We start from the raw sequence: 16,446 nt of genomic DNA, 5'->3' as shown, positions 1-16,446 counted from the left end.
ACACTAAAGCATACTCTTCTCCAGAACTTGAAACTGAATCCCATGCTCAGTGCCTTCCCATGAAAACATAATTTTAAAAAAAGTATTACATCTTTAAYCATAGTATGGCATAACTATTTCTTTTTTCCTCACAGAATTTCTGAACAGAATGGATTCTGTTTAGTGAATGGGCCAAGCTACTGAAAGGGACCAATGTCCTTGCTTGAAGAAGGAATGTGTGTAGAAAAAAGGCAGAAGATTACAGAAGGAGAAGCATGGGTTCGATGATAAAAGCAACTGAAGAACACAGGCCTGTTCTTGCCTTCATCTCACCATCTTCGTGTGATTTGGGCAAGTTCCTTAACCCAGATTTTTCACAAGTGATGATAATTTTCTGAGTACCCTCCTATAAGAGATCTTGACTTTAAGCTGCTTTATACATCTACCTTAGGATGAGAAGCCTCATGCTCCCCAAGCATATATTTCTCATCCTTATAGTCAGCTTGTTCAGATGCACATATCTCCAGTGCAGATGGCTAAAGTCTGGAGAAATGGATGCCATCTACAGAGCTTGATTCAGAAAAACACTGAGCTCTCACAGCTGCAACAGGAAGCACTGGGGGCTAAGAGTGAACACAGACATTTATAAGAAATGTTAAACAATCTCTTTAAAAAAAATCCGTCTCCAGGTATCATGTTCTGGATCCTAAATTTTTAGATTCTTTCAACCTTTTTCATTTGTAAAATCAAATTCCTGTCTCCTTATCCTTCAACACTGTTGAGAAAGTGAACTAATTCATGTTCAAGAAGCAATAGAATACTGTTGAGTGCCATAAAAGGAGGACAAAAAAAGATGAAATTAATTATTCTAAGTTTAGAGCATGGTGCAAGGAATGTGCACCAAATCAGACATGGAACCATACAGATGAAGAGTACATGAAATACAGAATATCTGCTTTTCCTATTATATATACATTCTAGACAGAGTACAATTACATTTCTTGTGCTCATGAAACTACTTACTATTTTTTAAGATACAGCTGAATTAAGGCAATAGAATATTTTTATTTATTTATTTATTTATTTATTGCTTTGAAATTAAATCAAAGAAGTGGAAGAAAACCATAATCAGCCAGGCAGCATCTAAACCCCCATCTGTTTGACTTTGGCCATCACCAGTGTCCAGTTTTGATATCACAGGGCCAGTTGGACACTTGGAATCCCCACACTGAGCACGCTAAATAACGTAACAACTTTCAGATGGAACCTTTCCTTCCTATCCTTTCTGCTGCACACCAGTGATCTGCGCTGCACAGAGCTGTCCCAAGTACAAGTAATCATATTCGGTCTAGTATCAGAACTAATCTAGCCTCAGGAATGCGAAACACCACCTGATCTATTTACCCTGCCAAGAAGCAGCATAAAGAAAAACTCCACCTAGCAACTCTGTCTTTATCAAAGTACACCAGGAGGGAAACAAAACATATTTTTTACTTTCCGCCACAGGCTACAATAGATTAGTTGGTAAAAGTTTACTGTGACTCCCATTCCCTGTTCTTAAACGCACATTACAAGCTCTCGGTTGTAACAAGTATGCAGATGTCTWTTGTTTTAAAATACTTTGGTACAGTCTAATGTGACATTCAGATTGAGGCTACATGACTCGGGAGAGAGCCCATATGGATTATACAAACAGATATAATTAGTGATTTTCTGAATGAGTCTCTTTATGTTGATGCCATTTTGTCTTATAAGCAGGCTGATGACAGCAACCAGCTGCAGCTTTCAGATTTCAGGCAGCATTGTTTTCCATATTCCTGCAATACCTCTCCCTTAGTCCTGAAAGGGCAGACAAGGTTCCTACTTTCCCTCTCAGGAAGACAGATAGTGACACTTTGTCACTGGATGGAGATATATGAAGGTACCACTGGTACAGGTGCCACAACCCTTATTGTGCTAACTCTTATTATGCTAATGCTGCATCAAAGGAGACCATTGAGTTCATGTCTAATTTCCCATCATGTTGGATACAGAATTAATAATATGTTAACGATAGTGAATAACATATTAACAGTTAATTTGATATTTGAGATATGTGGAATGAAACCCTGTCAGTGTTTTTATTCCTWTACATAAAATGGCTCTTCTACTAGTCCGGTTGTTTGCAAGATCATCTGTTATCTCAATATCTGTATTATCATATTTTGTATCTGCACATATAGGATTTGTGGGAGATGGTGACCTGATATCTTCAATGAGCTCAAATCCTTTTTCCACAGGGACAAAAAACTTTTCCACGCTGTCCTGATTTATTGCTTAAACTCTAGGGAAGAAAATTACAGAGTGCATGACATTCTCAGCCTTCTGGCAGAGACTTCAGCCAGAGAAAGGTAAAGTGGGAACGATTTTTTTACTATCTGTTTAGAATATGATCCCTCTATTCAAAAATAAATTACAGCCTGTAAATTCACTTTGTTCATATTTTTATTTATAAAAAGGCTCCCTAAAACATATGATATACTAGTTATGGACAGGTTGGTTTAACAACTTTGGTAATATTGTAAGATTTTAAACTGCCATGGTGTCAGCTCTTCCTGAAAGTCTGCATGCTTTTAAACACTGTTTCTCACGGGGCAAAAAAACCAGCCATTCTTTGTTAAACAATTTTTGAGCATTGGCACTAGAGTTAATTGTTAAACTATTACACTATGAATTGCAGCCATAATGGCAACAATCTCTAAGTGATAAACCTGTGCTGCCATTAAAGACCTACCACATCTGTTGTAGCATGAAACACTGTAAGACGGTTTGTAATGATACATATATCTTATTACCTGCTGATTATAACCTATTGGTAAGAACAACAGTTTAATTATATAGTACATCTCCTGCTGGCAAAAAATTCTTAACACAAAATTCTTTAGCAAAAAAGAATTAGTCTCCTGATTTTACATTATTACATTGAGTTGTGACTGGAAGACAGAAAGCTTTTTTTAGGTGCTGAGATGCAACAACTGTGTTGTCATCATGATATAAAAATCCAGCCTTATGTCCTCATGAATCCTGATGGATTGTGGAGAACAGACCATAGAGTGCTAATCATGTAAAGGACACGGAGGAAATCCTAGCCTAGACCATACAAATACCTCTCATGGAGACTAGTAAAAAATTACGTCAAAGGTGGCACTCAGCCCTGGCCAATGGGATCTCTGCTTACGCTGATACAGTACAGACAGCTTGAATGAAATGATGTCTTTCTACTATATTTCTTCCTTCAGATCTACTCTGAGCATGGGCTCATAGCATCAGTCTTGGGAACAGAACTGGCCCAGCAGGAGCAGAAGAGAATTCAGTATCCAGCAGCCTTGGAGATGGGTGCCAGAGGCTGAGGTTCAGCACCAAAAGGGTGAGAAAGCAAGTTGTTCTGAGACTAATGATATGGAATTGAAAGTCCTTTTGTCTATGAAAGAGTATCTGTGTGTTTAGGTACTGGGAACCTGAAACAGTCCTATCCCTTTGAACTCCTTCTTAAAAAGGCAGGACATAGGTCTTACATGAGGACCCATTAATAGTCCTTTCTACCAAAGTTCGGTCTCTGCAGAAACAGATTTGTCAGCTTGTTTGTGAGTACAGCATTTATTCCTGGAGTGAACTCCTGTGCTATTGAAGTCTGTGGAATAGGAATCAGAAATCTGGGCTGAGTGAGAAGAAGGGGTGTCTCTGAATTTGGGAACTACTTATAAAATAATAAGATATTGCTTCATACACACATTGCACATATCTCTGGGTAACCCTCAATTGCATACAATCCACTAAGACTTGTCTGTTGAGAGTTGAGAGATATGTCTAGATTTGTAACAACATCTTCGATTTCCATTTTCACCAAGTGTATCTTACCCTGTTATGATGACCAGTGTTTTCTCCCTCATCACTGTGATGCATTTATTGCACTGACGTTAGCTGTTATTATACAACTTGTTAAAATGAGGTATCTTTACAGATACCATATCATATGTCTATAAGAGAAAAATAACTAGGTTTGTCTAATCAAGATGAGAAGACTCAGAATTTAACTGCTCCTAAGTGTAATTCCAATCTGTCCTAACAGACTGATAGATGGAACACTGTTGTTATTAAGAAGGGAACCTGAAGAACTGATATCATTTACTAAAATAAACTATTTTGAGATCCTGCAACAAACTAAGACATGCAACAGTTCAAGGCTAAAAGGTTATATTAAGAATAAAAGCAATTGTGCCTCACCCTCCTTGTATTTGCCCAGTGTAGATAATTTTGTTCAAACAGTTGAGATTCCAAGATGAGGGTGGGCTGCTGGGCTTTACTGGCACCCTGCAACTCATGCACTGTACTGGCCTCTCCCTGCAGAACAGTGATTTACTTTACAACACAAAATGCATTATTCTGATAGAAAATACATCGTATACAGGGGCTGTTCCTAGATTCTTATCCTCCCTGCCATGCCAGCTGCATCAAGTTGAAATCCCTGAGCACAGAGGAGGGAAACGTTTGGCCAAGAGAACACTGCAGGCGATATTACAAAGTTTGTGTCAAACCTGTCACCGGCCACAGCTTGGAAGATGTTGATTTTGTTGTAAAGCAGCTGATTGCTAGTTAAAGTGAGAAGTGACTCTTCATTCTTCAGAACAGATGTAGCATTATGTTATTCATCCTACCCAATTGCTCCACATCAGCATGCATCTCTGTCCCCTGTGATCCCTCTCTATATTCAGTGAAGGTCTCAGATGCCTCAGAATGGATCTGACTCTTTGTATACTGTATKTCCTGGAAAATTAAAAACATTCCTAAAAGCAACAGGCTATAAGGTTATGCTCTGAAGAATTGGCAAGGCTGAACGTTGTTGTTAAAGTTTGCAGAGCTAAAATGACTGTGACAGGCTATAAAATCATACTACATGTTCTTAAAGTTTAGAACAGCCTAGTAGGCTTCCAAAGAATGAATTTGATTCCTCCATTGCTATATAAAGAACATTTGTCTATAATAAACTGATTTATAATTAAGTCTCTCCTTCCAAGATAAAATAATTAAGTGATGCCTTTCCATTTGTCCAGCACATGTCAAATAAATTGGCAGCTGTTAATAGAAATAAACATGTTCCTAATGGGCGAAGCAATTGCCATGCTATTGACTATTTGGAAAGTATAGCAAAACATACTCTTGTAATTATAATCAAGAATCTCAAAGTCACATTTGCACTTCTTCTACAATATCAGACAGTTTTTTAATAAGAAGCACAAATGTACCTGCTGCATACAGAAAGAATCATACAGATAGGGTTTGCACACAGTAAGGGGAATTTCCTATTTTAGTAGATTTTACTGAGGTAACTTTGCAGGTCTTAACAAAATACAATCCTTCATAAATTCCTCTTCCACACATCCTGTGCCTCCTACCTATTAGGTGAAAAGTGGTGATTTTTAACAGCAGACATGTAAATGCAATTGCTTAGTTGGTTTACTGACCAGCTAATACCTCCCTTTCAGCTACTGTATCTGTTTAACCCCATTTCCAGTAGGACTGTGTTTGACTGCAGATTTTGAGTTCCCTTTCTGCATTAAACTGTTCTTTCAAGTATATACATTAAGATGGCTAATAATTTTTCTCTCAGCCTTTTGTCTCTGTCCTTGCTATGCTAGCTGGGCTCACAGCAGTATATTTGTTTTCTCATTTTTGTTTTGTGCATTTTTTAGAAAACAGTGACAAATTTTCAGTGGCTAACACCAATTTCCCGTATTGGCTTATGTCTCTCACCCAGTGGAAACAGAGAAACAGGTACCAGGTGAAAGGTTATATATTAAAACTATTAAACTATTACCCTTTATGTTTAAAACAAATCTTACCAGACAATTTTAAAAGACATTAAATAATGGGAAGCTAAGCAATATAAGTTCCCTCATCTTTTCAAAAAAAGAAAGAAAGAAAAGCAAGAGGATGTTTAAAATACTCACAAGTCTCGGAAAAGCTGTGTAGCAAGCTGGCACAGAAGTTAGGATAAAGTTTGCACCAGTGACAGCAGCAAACGCTCCTCCCCCTCCTCCATTCTCTTTTACTTTCAGTTGTTATATAATAATTAAGGACTACGTTTGCACCTAATACACTGTGGAAATTACTCTCACCACAAATAGCAGAGGGGAGGGATTTCCCCCTTCTATTTTTGTGCAATTTTCAAACTTGAAAAAAAAAAAAGTGGGGAAAGGCATATGTCTCTGACTGCGAAGGAGGGCTAGTGACTGAAAAACACTGAAGGCAGCTGTAGTCTTGAGCAGTCACATTTACGCGTGCTGCCTCTTACCATTCCCTAAAGGGAAGGAAATGTGCAGTTTGTGCCCTTGTCTCTACACAGTCCCCGCCCTCTTTGTAACTAAAGTGTATCTTTCCAACCAAAGGTCCTAAGAGTTGATTACTTTGAAAGCAGATAATGATACTTCATGCTGTCATTCCTCCACTTCTCTGTAGCCCAAATAGTATTTGGCTGGGGCAGCCACCCGAGGAGGAGAAGAGAAGTTGCCTTTTGAAGCAACATGAAGAAGAGCAGGACCATCAAAAATGGTTGGCAGGGCAGAAAAGAGCTTCTCTGAAGAGGACGGCATCTAGCTTGTTGCAGGGTGACAGGGCAGAGAGGTGGCATGGGCACAAGTGACATCAGAACAGAAAAATAGAGAAACAGGGACTAGAACTGTGTTTCCAGGGTCTAATTTTAGAAGGCTGCACAATGAATTCACTTACTTGAGGCAGCTTACTGTTCAGAGAGGTGATCACTTAATTTCAGTGTCCACATGCGCTGCTATATTTTGAGGTTAGACACTGGGGTCCAGCGTCCAGTCTACAGAGAAGGTACTCAAGTGAAATGCAGGCACCTTGATTAGCTCTTGTAGAGGATCTGGTTCTGAGTCACGACCACTGCAAAGAACCTTACAACCATTTAATACAAGACATAAATGCAGAACTCACAATTTCATGCTCTCTGTTGTTCTCCCACACTACTCTGTACATGTGTCTCCAGAGCAGAAGTTCCACACACTTCTTCTGGTCTGTCTCAGTAGAGGGAGTTAATATTGCTTTAAAAGCAGTTGTGCAGACATGGGAGGTTAAATCTGCCTGAGCTGGCAGCTGATAGAAGTATGGCCAATATTTGAAAGAGAAACTGAAAGTACAAAATTGACACCTGATGACTGATAGCTGGAATTCTTGCAGTAACAAAGTACAGAACTGTAAGTGAAAAGTGGGTACCAGCACTGCAGAAAAAAAAAATCAGCCTAGATAACCATTTATACTGAAGGAACATATTTATTTATTAACTGTCTTGTAATTAAAGAAGCTTTTTCTAAAACAAGATATAAAACATATAAACAYTTCTTTCAGTTTATTCTGGCTTTTTCCAAGAATGACAGTAAATAATTCCAAGTATGTGTGTGTATGCGTGTGTGTGTGTATTTGGACTTTAGATCCTAAAGTCTATCATATTTTGTCAGTGTTTAAAACTGAAAGAAAATAGATGGTTTTCCATTTGTCTTTGCTTTTTGGTGTTTTATCTTTGCTACACTATAATATGTCAGAATGTTATCAACTGGAAAAAAGTTATAAACAAACAGCAAAAAACAAGCAAAAAAAGCATTAGGTATGTGTAAATTCTATTATATTTTATGGGAAAAGGGGAAAAAAAACACATTTTAATATTTTTAAAAATCACTTCCCAARCAGTTTTCTTTGAATATTGCAAAATGGAAACACTATATATGTATTTTCTTCTTTTTTTAACTAGTTCCCTGGCTTTGCTTTTTTTAAAGACTACATTTTGCTAGCATTTCTGAAGTTAAAATATATTCTTTTTCTAGCTTAATTTAAAAACTGTTCCTAAACTGTTCATAATACAGTAGTTATATACAAAAATGATGCAGGTGTCAGTATGTATTATGTTATGATAGGGTGGCAATACCACCTGCACTCTCTAAACATTTAATTTTCGTTCATTTTCTTAATTACACAAAAATGTGCTTCCTAATTACGCAAGAGATGTTTTATAGTCGTCTAAACACTACTAGCCATAGCAAGGTGTTTATTTATAGTATAAATTATTCTCATACTCTCCTACAAGCAAAATATCCCTTTGTAATTTGTGCAAGTCTCATTTATAGTGGACACAGACTATTTGGCAAGATATTGGCAATTACTCTCACTAATGAGCTACTAAATTGTAATTTAGTATTATAAGTGCAGTGACAAAGAACATGAATAACTTATAATTTGCAAACAGTAAAGTGAAAATAGATGTATGAATGTAATTTTGAAATTAAAAAAGGATAACTGAAAATTCAAACATGAGCATCCTGGCTGGAAACAACATCACCCAAATTGTGTGGTTGCACTACGGCCAACAACAGGTTTGATTTTGTTGTACTCTTAAAAATTTGCCTCTAGTCATATGAAATGACTTCCTCTGAAATTGGTGTTAGTTCTGTCATGAAGCAGCAGGGGAGCAGAATGAGGCTCCAGGTATTACTACAAGAGCAAAAGTGAGGAAGATGGAGGGAAGAAGGCTTTTCTAGAGCAATGTGGTGTGTGTGATTATACAGAAATGCCGAATGTTCTGAAGGCAGTCTTGAAAAAAGCAGCGGCAGTTCTTGCAAAACCCGATCACCTCAGTGAGGTTCCCAAATGACTCAGACCCAGCTTTCTTTGATAAATTTTAAAATGACWGAAGATAACTCTAGGCCATTCTTTTCTCATGTACTAACTGAGTATCAGCTCTTTTCAAAAACCATTCTTGAAATGGAGGCCTTCTCTGATAAGACGCCTTCAGAACTCCTAGCTGTTCTCTACAAGTAAAAGCATAATGATATGGATTTTTTTAAGCAAAATTGCAGAATTTTTAGAGTACCTGAAATCAAATGTGCTGGCAGATGCGTAAGATAGTGTTTGCAATTTGAATATTGTCTCTTCCTGAGAAGTATTAATTTATTTAATTTTTATAATATTCCTGCTTTATTCAAGAAGTTTCCTGCAGAGTAAACTACTACACCCTCAGTTGTCAGTGCCATGAATTAACTGCATACAGAAATGGAAGAACTGCTGTTTTCTTCCTCCAGGTGGAAGAGTGGATATACAGAGCTGATAAATAGGTACAGCTTCTGCTCACCCCACTCCCAATGTGGCAGCCAGTGGAGCTAACTCGGGGGAGACAGCCTTCTTCTTCTGAAGAATACCCCTGGCATGCTTCATTACTGAATGCCAAGAGCTGGGGTTATCGGGCCCATGTGGACATGGACAAAGCTTGAGAGTTTGGATCTTGCTGGTAGTGGCCAGTAGCAGAGTGCCTTACTCTTGAAGCAAGAGAGGGACAGAGGGGAACTTGTGTGATTAGGGACTTATGTAAATCTGTCTTTGATATATGCTAGGATAGTGCATTTCTGTAAATTGTAATCTTCAACAAATCATACACATAATTGAATTTGCAAACTGTCCTATACTAGACTAGTTCCATAACAATACATAAACCAATACGCAAGTCCGAAATAACTATACGGCAGATCTTTTGCTGTATTAGAACATGCAATATACTGAACATGTTACTAGCTGGGAACATGTGCCTTCTGAAAATCTAGCCAGTCCTGCTTCATGGTTGGTAGAGTATTTTAGATAATCCGTCTCTTTTTTCATATTAAATTATAACATCTCCTAGATTAGAGACTCTTCAGATTGGTTATTAAAAACTTCAGGCATCTTACAAATGCTTTTTAATTTCTAGACACAACTGGAGAGACATTAATATTCTGCCTTTCAGAAGCATGCACAATATTTCTGGCATGTTATAATTTATCAACTATTGCCATTAAACATGGGCTATTCCTATTTAAAGAGATAGTGTTTCCAAGCAAAATTATATCGATTGCTAAGTTAGCAAAATCAAAACAAAGGGAAAGGCATTTAATGCTTAATAAAATGAGTAGGATTGTGCTTCTGAATTTGTGCAAAAAGCTATCATAGAGAAATTCAGGATGAAGCTTCAGCCCACTGGTTGGATTTGTGTGAGGAACCTTTGATCATATGGGTTTTGTTTAGTGCCCTGTGAATAAGCACTATGCTATTTAGACAGAGTATTTGCAGTATTTCAGCCTAAAATCTTTGCAAGATTGAGGGTTGCTCCTTCTTAACTTGCATGAGAGATTGTGAGTGACTTGTCACGATACAGCAAATCCTACGCAAAATAAAATAAATATATGAATAAAAAGCTAGCTAACATGATTGATTTCTGGGATGTGTCTTAGCACAGTGGAAAACAGCACTCCAAAGGCATGTCTTCACCATGACAGTTCTCTCAATTTATATTTGTGTTATTTCCCTTTGAGCTAATCAATCAGTCTAGAGTGGAGCAGCCGCACCACAAAATACTCGTGGTCCGCACTGTCGCTGTGGTCACTGATGTACAGAACTACAGGCCAAGTCCACAAAACTACTAGGGGATCTAATTCTTATTTAAGCTCCCAGCTAGCTCCTGTAGGAATAATTCTCTGCTCCAGTGCTTTTTTGAAGTTAGGTGCTGGACCACCTGACTCTTAAATGACTGCTGCTTTCTGAACTGGGTGACTGGAGCCCCATACAGTGTCTTGGGACAGTCAGGCACGTTTAGCTGTTCAGCTTAACATGCTGAACCAGACACTGTCTAAATGAGCCAATTAAAAGGGTGGGGAAAAGCACTTTTCTGGAGTTTAAGTACCTGACTGCACTGGACATGCCTCAACCAGGATTCATAGCTCTGAATCCTCCCTTTTTCAGTTTTAAACATGACAGCCAAGACAGATGTCAGTCAAAAAAATTTTTTTTATTAGCCAAGCAATTCTTAAGTGTGTCTGAACAGAAATTCCAGACTAGTGAATTGAAAAATCAAAATGTTGCATTATAATAATAAAACTGAGGTGCTTTGACTGGGGGGGATACTTTTCCTCAGAGCAAACAGTTTGGCAAAACATATCTATCAATCTTAGTCCATATAGACACCTTCTCTGGGGTTAACAGCCTGCTTTGCAGCTTGCTTTGCCATTTGTTGTTGAAGCTTTCAGGAATGCAGTAGAAATGGATCCTCACCCATACAACAAACCAAATAAATAAGAAGTCCTACTAGAATGAAATAATCAACATATGAAAGAGAGGGTTGAAAGGAGAAAGAATGTAACCAAGTAATGATGTCCACTTCATCAAAATTTTTTTCCTCTTGTCCCTTTAATACTATGATGCTACAACTATGACATATTTAATTGTATCTCTCTTTTAATAATACTAGTTTATACTCTGATTATACTATAATACATTGTGTCTCCTTAATGCTCATACCTTTTGCGAGAAAGGTAGAAGTCCTTCAGTGGAAGGTAATTTCTGTATAAATGAAGAAAACAAGATATTTAGCTACCATATAGATAGAATGTATTCTAAACACTGGAAATTTAAGAGACTCTGCACAAYGTTTTTTTATTGTTGTCATTTACCCAAAAGCAAGGTAAAGGCTTTTCCAAATAGTTTAACTTAAAAATCAGAGATCTTCTCAAATTCAGGATTGTCTTAAATTTTATTGTATCCCTTCTGAGTTAATATTGTATATGAAGAGCCTTTTCATATACTGTGACACACTCATGCAATATTAAATTCCCACATCACCCCACAACATAATGCTATCTCCTTTGCATGAAAAATATCAATGTGCCTTCTGTAGGGGATCTTAATGCGTGACGTACTATGTACAGAAAAGTTGAATGCACTAGGAGTATTCAGAGGTTTGATCAGTTGATGAAAAGATAGTGTTTTGAAATTTACTATCAATAGTTGGCCATTTGTCATTTCAGTCCTGGGATTTTATGATAGCTTATTATCCTCAAGCCAGCAATTTTTTCCATCTGTTATTTCTTATATTTCCCCAGAGCGTCTGTTATTCAGAAGTAGCAGCTCCCTCTGAATAGAATGCCAGTGTTTCCACTGGGACTCCATGAGACATAGAAGTGTTCAATATGCACAAGAATAGATTTCCCATTTTTAACCTCCACAGCTTACTCTGGGTTCTTCTGTCCACTGCCTCATAACCGTCTAGCCAAAGTCACTGAATTTTGTTGTAGGAATCATACAATGCCATGTAACAATAGAAACATACAGGATATTTCCAAACCTCTCCATTCCCCTGATGAGATGCAGTTATCTGCATGTACTTCATGCATCCTTAAAATAGCAAAAGATTAGGTGTCTATGGAAGGGATTCCAGTATCACAGCAGTGAACCCTGTTTGTCTTGTGAGCCGTTCAGGTGAAGTTTCCACGTAGGACTTTGGTCCGATATGTGGTTGGCTTGCTAATTCAGACACTGGCCTGTGGAACAAAGGGAGCCAGCAGAGACTGGAGGGTGACACTGCCAGCTATTGAAGCGTGTGTCCAAGGCCAGGCCCATCCACAGTGAAATGAAATGGTCCCTGGTTCTCAGAGATATGAGACGTGTATGAAGTGACTCTTATCTGTGTGAAAATTTCAGTATATTCCTAAGATCAGGATGTCTAGCTACCCCTGACTTAAGACTTTCAGTTCCTGTTATTATTCAAGAAGACTTACAGTCTGCTAGAGATTGCTCAAAATGCAGAAAGACAAAAGACTGATTTCTGGGCTGTATCTTAGCACAGTGTAAAACAGCAGCAGTCCTTTATGTGGCTGATGCAACATATGCTGCTGGGAAAACAGACAAATAAGCCAAAGACTTTTGTCAATATGGTTGGAACAAAGTTTCCATGCATTAAAATAAAGGATGATAGTGGTTCAACAGATTATGGTATTTTCTGCAGAGGCAGAAATGTGGAGAAAATAAAGAAACCATTTGTAAAAGACATTATTGAAGAGACAAGACTGAAACCGCCCATTGTTGCTGACTTCACTTACTTCAGTGTGTCTGTGGAGTCTATGCGTACACTGCTTTGTCACATGTGACAACATCCAAACAGTAGCATCCAGGAAAATAGGAAATGTAACTAAAATTCATATATAGTGAATTTCTGCCTCTGGAGAAGGTGATCCCCAAAACAGGCCTATTCTGGATTTTGTTGCTCTCTGTGTGTGTGTGTGTGTGTGTGTGTGTGTTGTAAATTAACAAATTTAAGAACCTGATTTTTAGAATTCACATGAGCACATTTTTATCAATATAGGTATAGGAGGTATTTCACCAGAACCAAGTTGAGGCTTTAAAACTACAGACAGGGATTAGTTAACAAGTCTGTAGTGAGGGCCACAATTAGGAATGCATGCCATCTTACAAGTATTGATATGTGGCTATTAGGCCTCCTGTATGTATTTAATAAACAAATCAAGGTTACACTTAAGAAAATGTATTGCCTCAAAAAGATTTCTGTTTGTGAGGGTGCAACTGAACGTAGGAATGTTAGTCCAAGCATAAGTCCTGTGCAATAAAGATACTAAGTAGTCAACATATTAGGCATGTAAAAGTAGTCAGTGTAGGTATATGCCAGAAGAACAATGGACTTGACATCACATGAGAAAGGCTAACAAAACCTTTTCCTAAATCTTAGATGTGCAGAATTGTGGCATTTCTTGTGACTTTACAGATATTGAGATTACTGGCAGAGTCTTTTCATTTACTTGTTTTATCACAGAATTCCTTCCAAAGTGACTCTCACTGGATTTATCAAAGAGAGTCTACTTTTGTGCAGCTCCCAGTGTAACTAGTTTCCTGTCTGTAGAATGTATTTCATGTGACTTAGGGGAAGGATAGGTTTGAGTTCTGCTGATACTACACTTTCTTGCAAACCCTTCCATGTATTTATACTAGTGGAGACTCCATGATTTTCTAGATTTACACTACATACAGCTGGTACATAAAATTACATGGTACATAAAATTGCATGTTTCACTTCTTTCATCCTGTGTCAAATCTAATGCTAATCTAATCATACGCATATCAGTAGAAGCTAAAACCTAAAGATCTGATAAACACTGTTGCCTTTTGGCACCTCAAAGGAGCAGGAGATCCGTTCAATCTTTGGCAAAGGGGAAGGGCTACGTCCTTGCAGTAATGTGTGAAAAAGATTGTGATTTGAAATTTTACTGATGGTACAAGTTCACAGAACCCTAAATTACAAGGTCTTGGAGGCCTTTTCTCATCGTCACCTGCCTCAATTGGCTAAGACTATACTGACCATCTTTGAATAAAATCCTCTATGCTCTACTTTAGCTGCAATAGGAGATTTAGCTTAAAATGATGTTCTTTGCTAATCTGTGCATTTCTCAGAAACATGGTGAATGTATAAAACTGGTGACATTTTCAAGGCTGCCTAGGGAATAGAAATGGCTACTGTGTGATTGCTGAGGGAAAGGAAGTGTAACTTGAGGGTTGAAAAGTTCTTGGAACATCATGCCAGAAATACTGATAAAATTCATCTGGTAATTTAAAAATAACCACTTCCTCCTCTGGGGAGGAGGAGATCTGGCTTCTTGTGCTTGTTCCCATTGTGATTTCCATTTTCTTTTTTTCTTTTTTTTTTTTCCTGTTGATTGCTGAAGGCCTGATCACATTAAATAGGAAGCTCAGCTCTTACAGCACTAGTCCCCACCAAACCTTTTTCCCTTCCAAGGCAAAATTTGGCCTTCATGCTCATGTGGATCCATGCTACCTCCTTTGAAGATCAGCACTGCTACCACAAGGAGGCAACTCCACTCTTCATAAACTTTGCTCAGGAGCAGCACACTTCCTGTGCCAGCCAAATGGTAGTTCAAGGGCTGATGCTGACTATTAATATAGTCTCTGACTAAAAGCGTTTATTACAATCTGAGCTTTTATCAGGGACTCCATTATTTACTTGCTCTCCTCCCCACCTCTTCTTCTCCAAATAAGGAGGCTGGCCCTCACATTGAGATGAGTCTTTCATCTGTGATTGCACCTCCTTTTAATAGTCCATTTAAAAATGCATCACTGATCTTTCTCTTGTATATGGTGTGTTCTTCACAGCTATGTAATACTGTTTCAGACTTAATGTCTTTCTCTGTGTTAGCTAAGAACAGATCAAAATTTGAAATGGAAAGTCTTTATGATGTCACTTAATCTGTCCTTCTGCTCTAAGGCATGATCATGGGTGCCTAAGCCATGCCTAACAGGTATTCCATTAAAGTACTTTTCAGAACCTCCAGTGTGCTGTACAACTTCAGAGAGAGGTGGCAAAATACAGCATGCGAGAGAGCTGCACAACAGAGGTAGGATCCTTTGGCAAATGCAGGGAAACTGAGAGAATGAGGAAATGTATAGCAGAGACCTAGGTCTTTGAAGTGGGCAGAATAAAATTTCAGAGGGCCATAGGGAAGTGAGCACTGTTTGTTCTAACTCAGGCCCAGGTGTGATGTTCCTCCCTGCAAGGATGAGTGGGCAGGGAGGGACACGTGTTTGAAATTTCTGTTCTGTCTAATCTAGTGACTCTGAGCTTATCTAAAAGCTTGAGTACGCTTATGTCTATTTTACATTCAAGAGCTGTTCACAATTTGTTGACTCCCTTCAGAACTCTGCCTGTGTAGCAGCATTTCTTCCTGTCCTGTGTGTAGGCTAGTCTTGGTCCCCAGCTTTTTTCATTTGCATGCCACTGTCAGCGTGTGGTTGATTGCGACTGTCTGTCTTCTCCAGAAGGTGTGCCATAGCTGGTTATCCCCATGCCCTATTTGAGCGGATTTTGCACTCAGCCATCCTGTGTTGTAGTTTGGACCTCTTCTCCAGTTTTTCAAGATTATTTTGCAATCTATTTCTCCTGCCAGAATGTTTCAGTTCTCCAGTTTAATATTGTCTGAGATTAAGTAAGTACGGCTTTCATTTGGTCACTGCATCGTGAATGAAAGTGCTTGAATAATACTGGATGAGCCATCAGTATTCCTTTCTTTACATTACTCTAGTTCCTCTATAAGCAGCACTCCTGAGTCCAGCTTTCCAACCAGTTGTACAACCTCCTGCTGTCAAATTCCTTGCTTGTTTATAATAATTTCACATGATAGCATGTCAAAAGTCTTACTGAAGTCAAGATGACATGACAGCTAATCCTTCTCTGTCATTTAGACTTGTTATCTTGTCACAAAAGGAAGGTTATTTTGACATAATTTGTCCATAACAAAAATGTGTTGGCTTGTTTCTTATCACTTTACTGTTTTCTTTGAATGTTTCTTCTGGTATTTTTTCAAGAGGAGGACATTATCTGTCTGGACTATAGTTCTGCCACCATTTTGAAGATAGGCACTCTGTGCCTGTTTTTCTACCAGCCTTCACCCTGGCACATCTGTCAGAGTTTCTCAAAGGGAAGGATATAAGAAGCCCATACTCAGTCAAACCAAAGGTCTGTTAACCCAGAATTTAATCTGCATACTGTCCACTGACCAAGAGCAAATGGGAGGGGGGGGCATGGGAACAGAGCAAGCA

General features: G+C 38.3%; 1 protein-coding gene across 12 annotated transcripts in view; it reads right to left on the bottom strand.

The window, feature by feature from the left end:
- IL15 (interleukin 15) overlaps positions 1-7,156 on the bottom strand; it is a 35,506-nt gene extending 28,350 nt beyond the window's left edge. For 2 of the 12 annotated variants that reach the window (XM_026074424.1, XM_026074432.1), the window contains exon 1: positions 4,554-4,667. The gene's annotated coding sequence lies outside the window, so the exon portion shown is untranslated. The other 10 variants (XM_026074425.1, XM_026074433.1, XM_026074426.1 and 7 more) reach the window with 10 other exon arrangements.
- Between the last annotated feature and the right edge of the window lie 9,290 nt (positions 7,157-16,446).

This window comes from Apteryx rowi, unplaced genomic scaffold, assembly GCF_003343035.1.
Source record: "Apteryx rowi isolate R43461 unplaced genomic scaffold, aptRow1 scaffold_389, whole genome shotgun sequence".
Classification (NCBI taxonomy): Eukaryota; Metazoa; Chordata; class Aves; order Apterygiformes; family Apterygidae; genus Apteryx; species Apteryx rowi.
The sequence above is the reverse complement of the archived record's forward strand: the minus strand, read 5'-3'. Positions and strand labels throughout refer to the sequence as shown.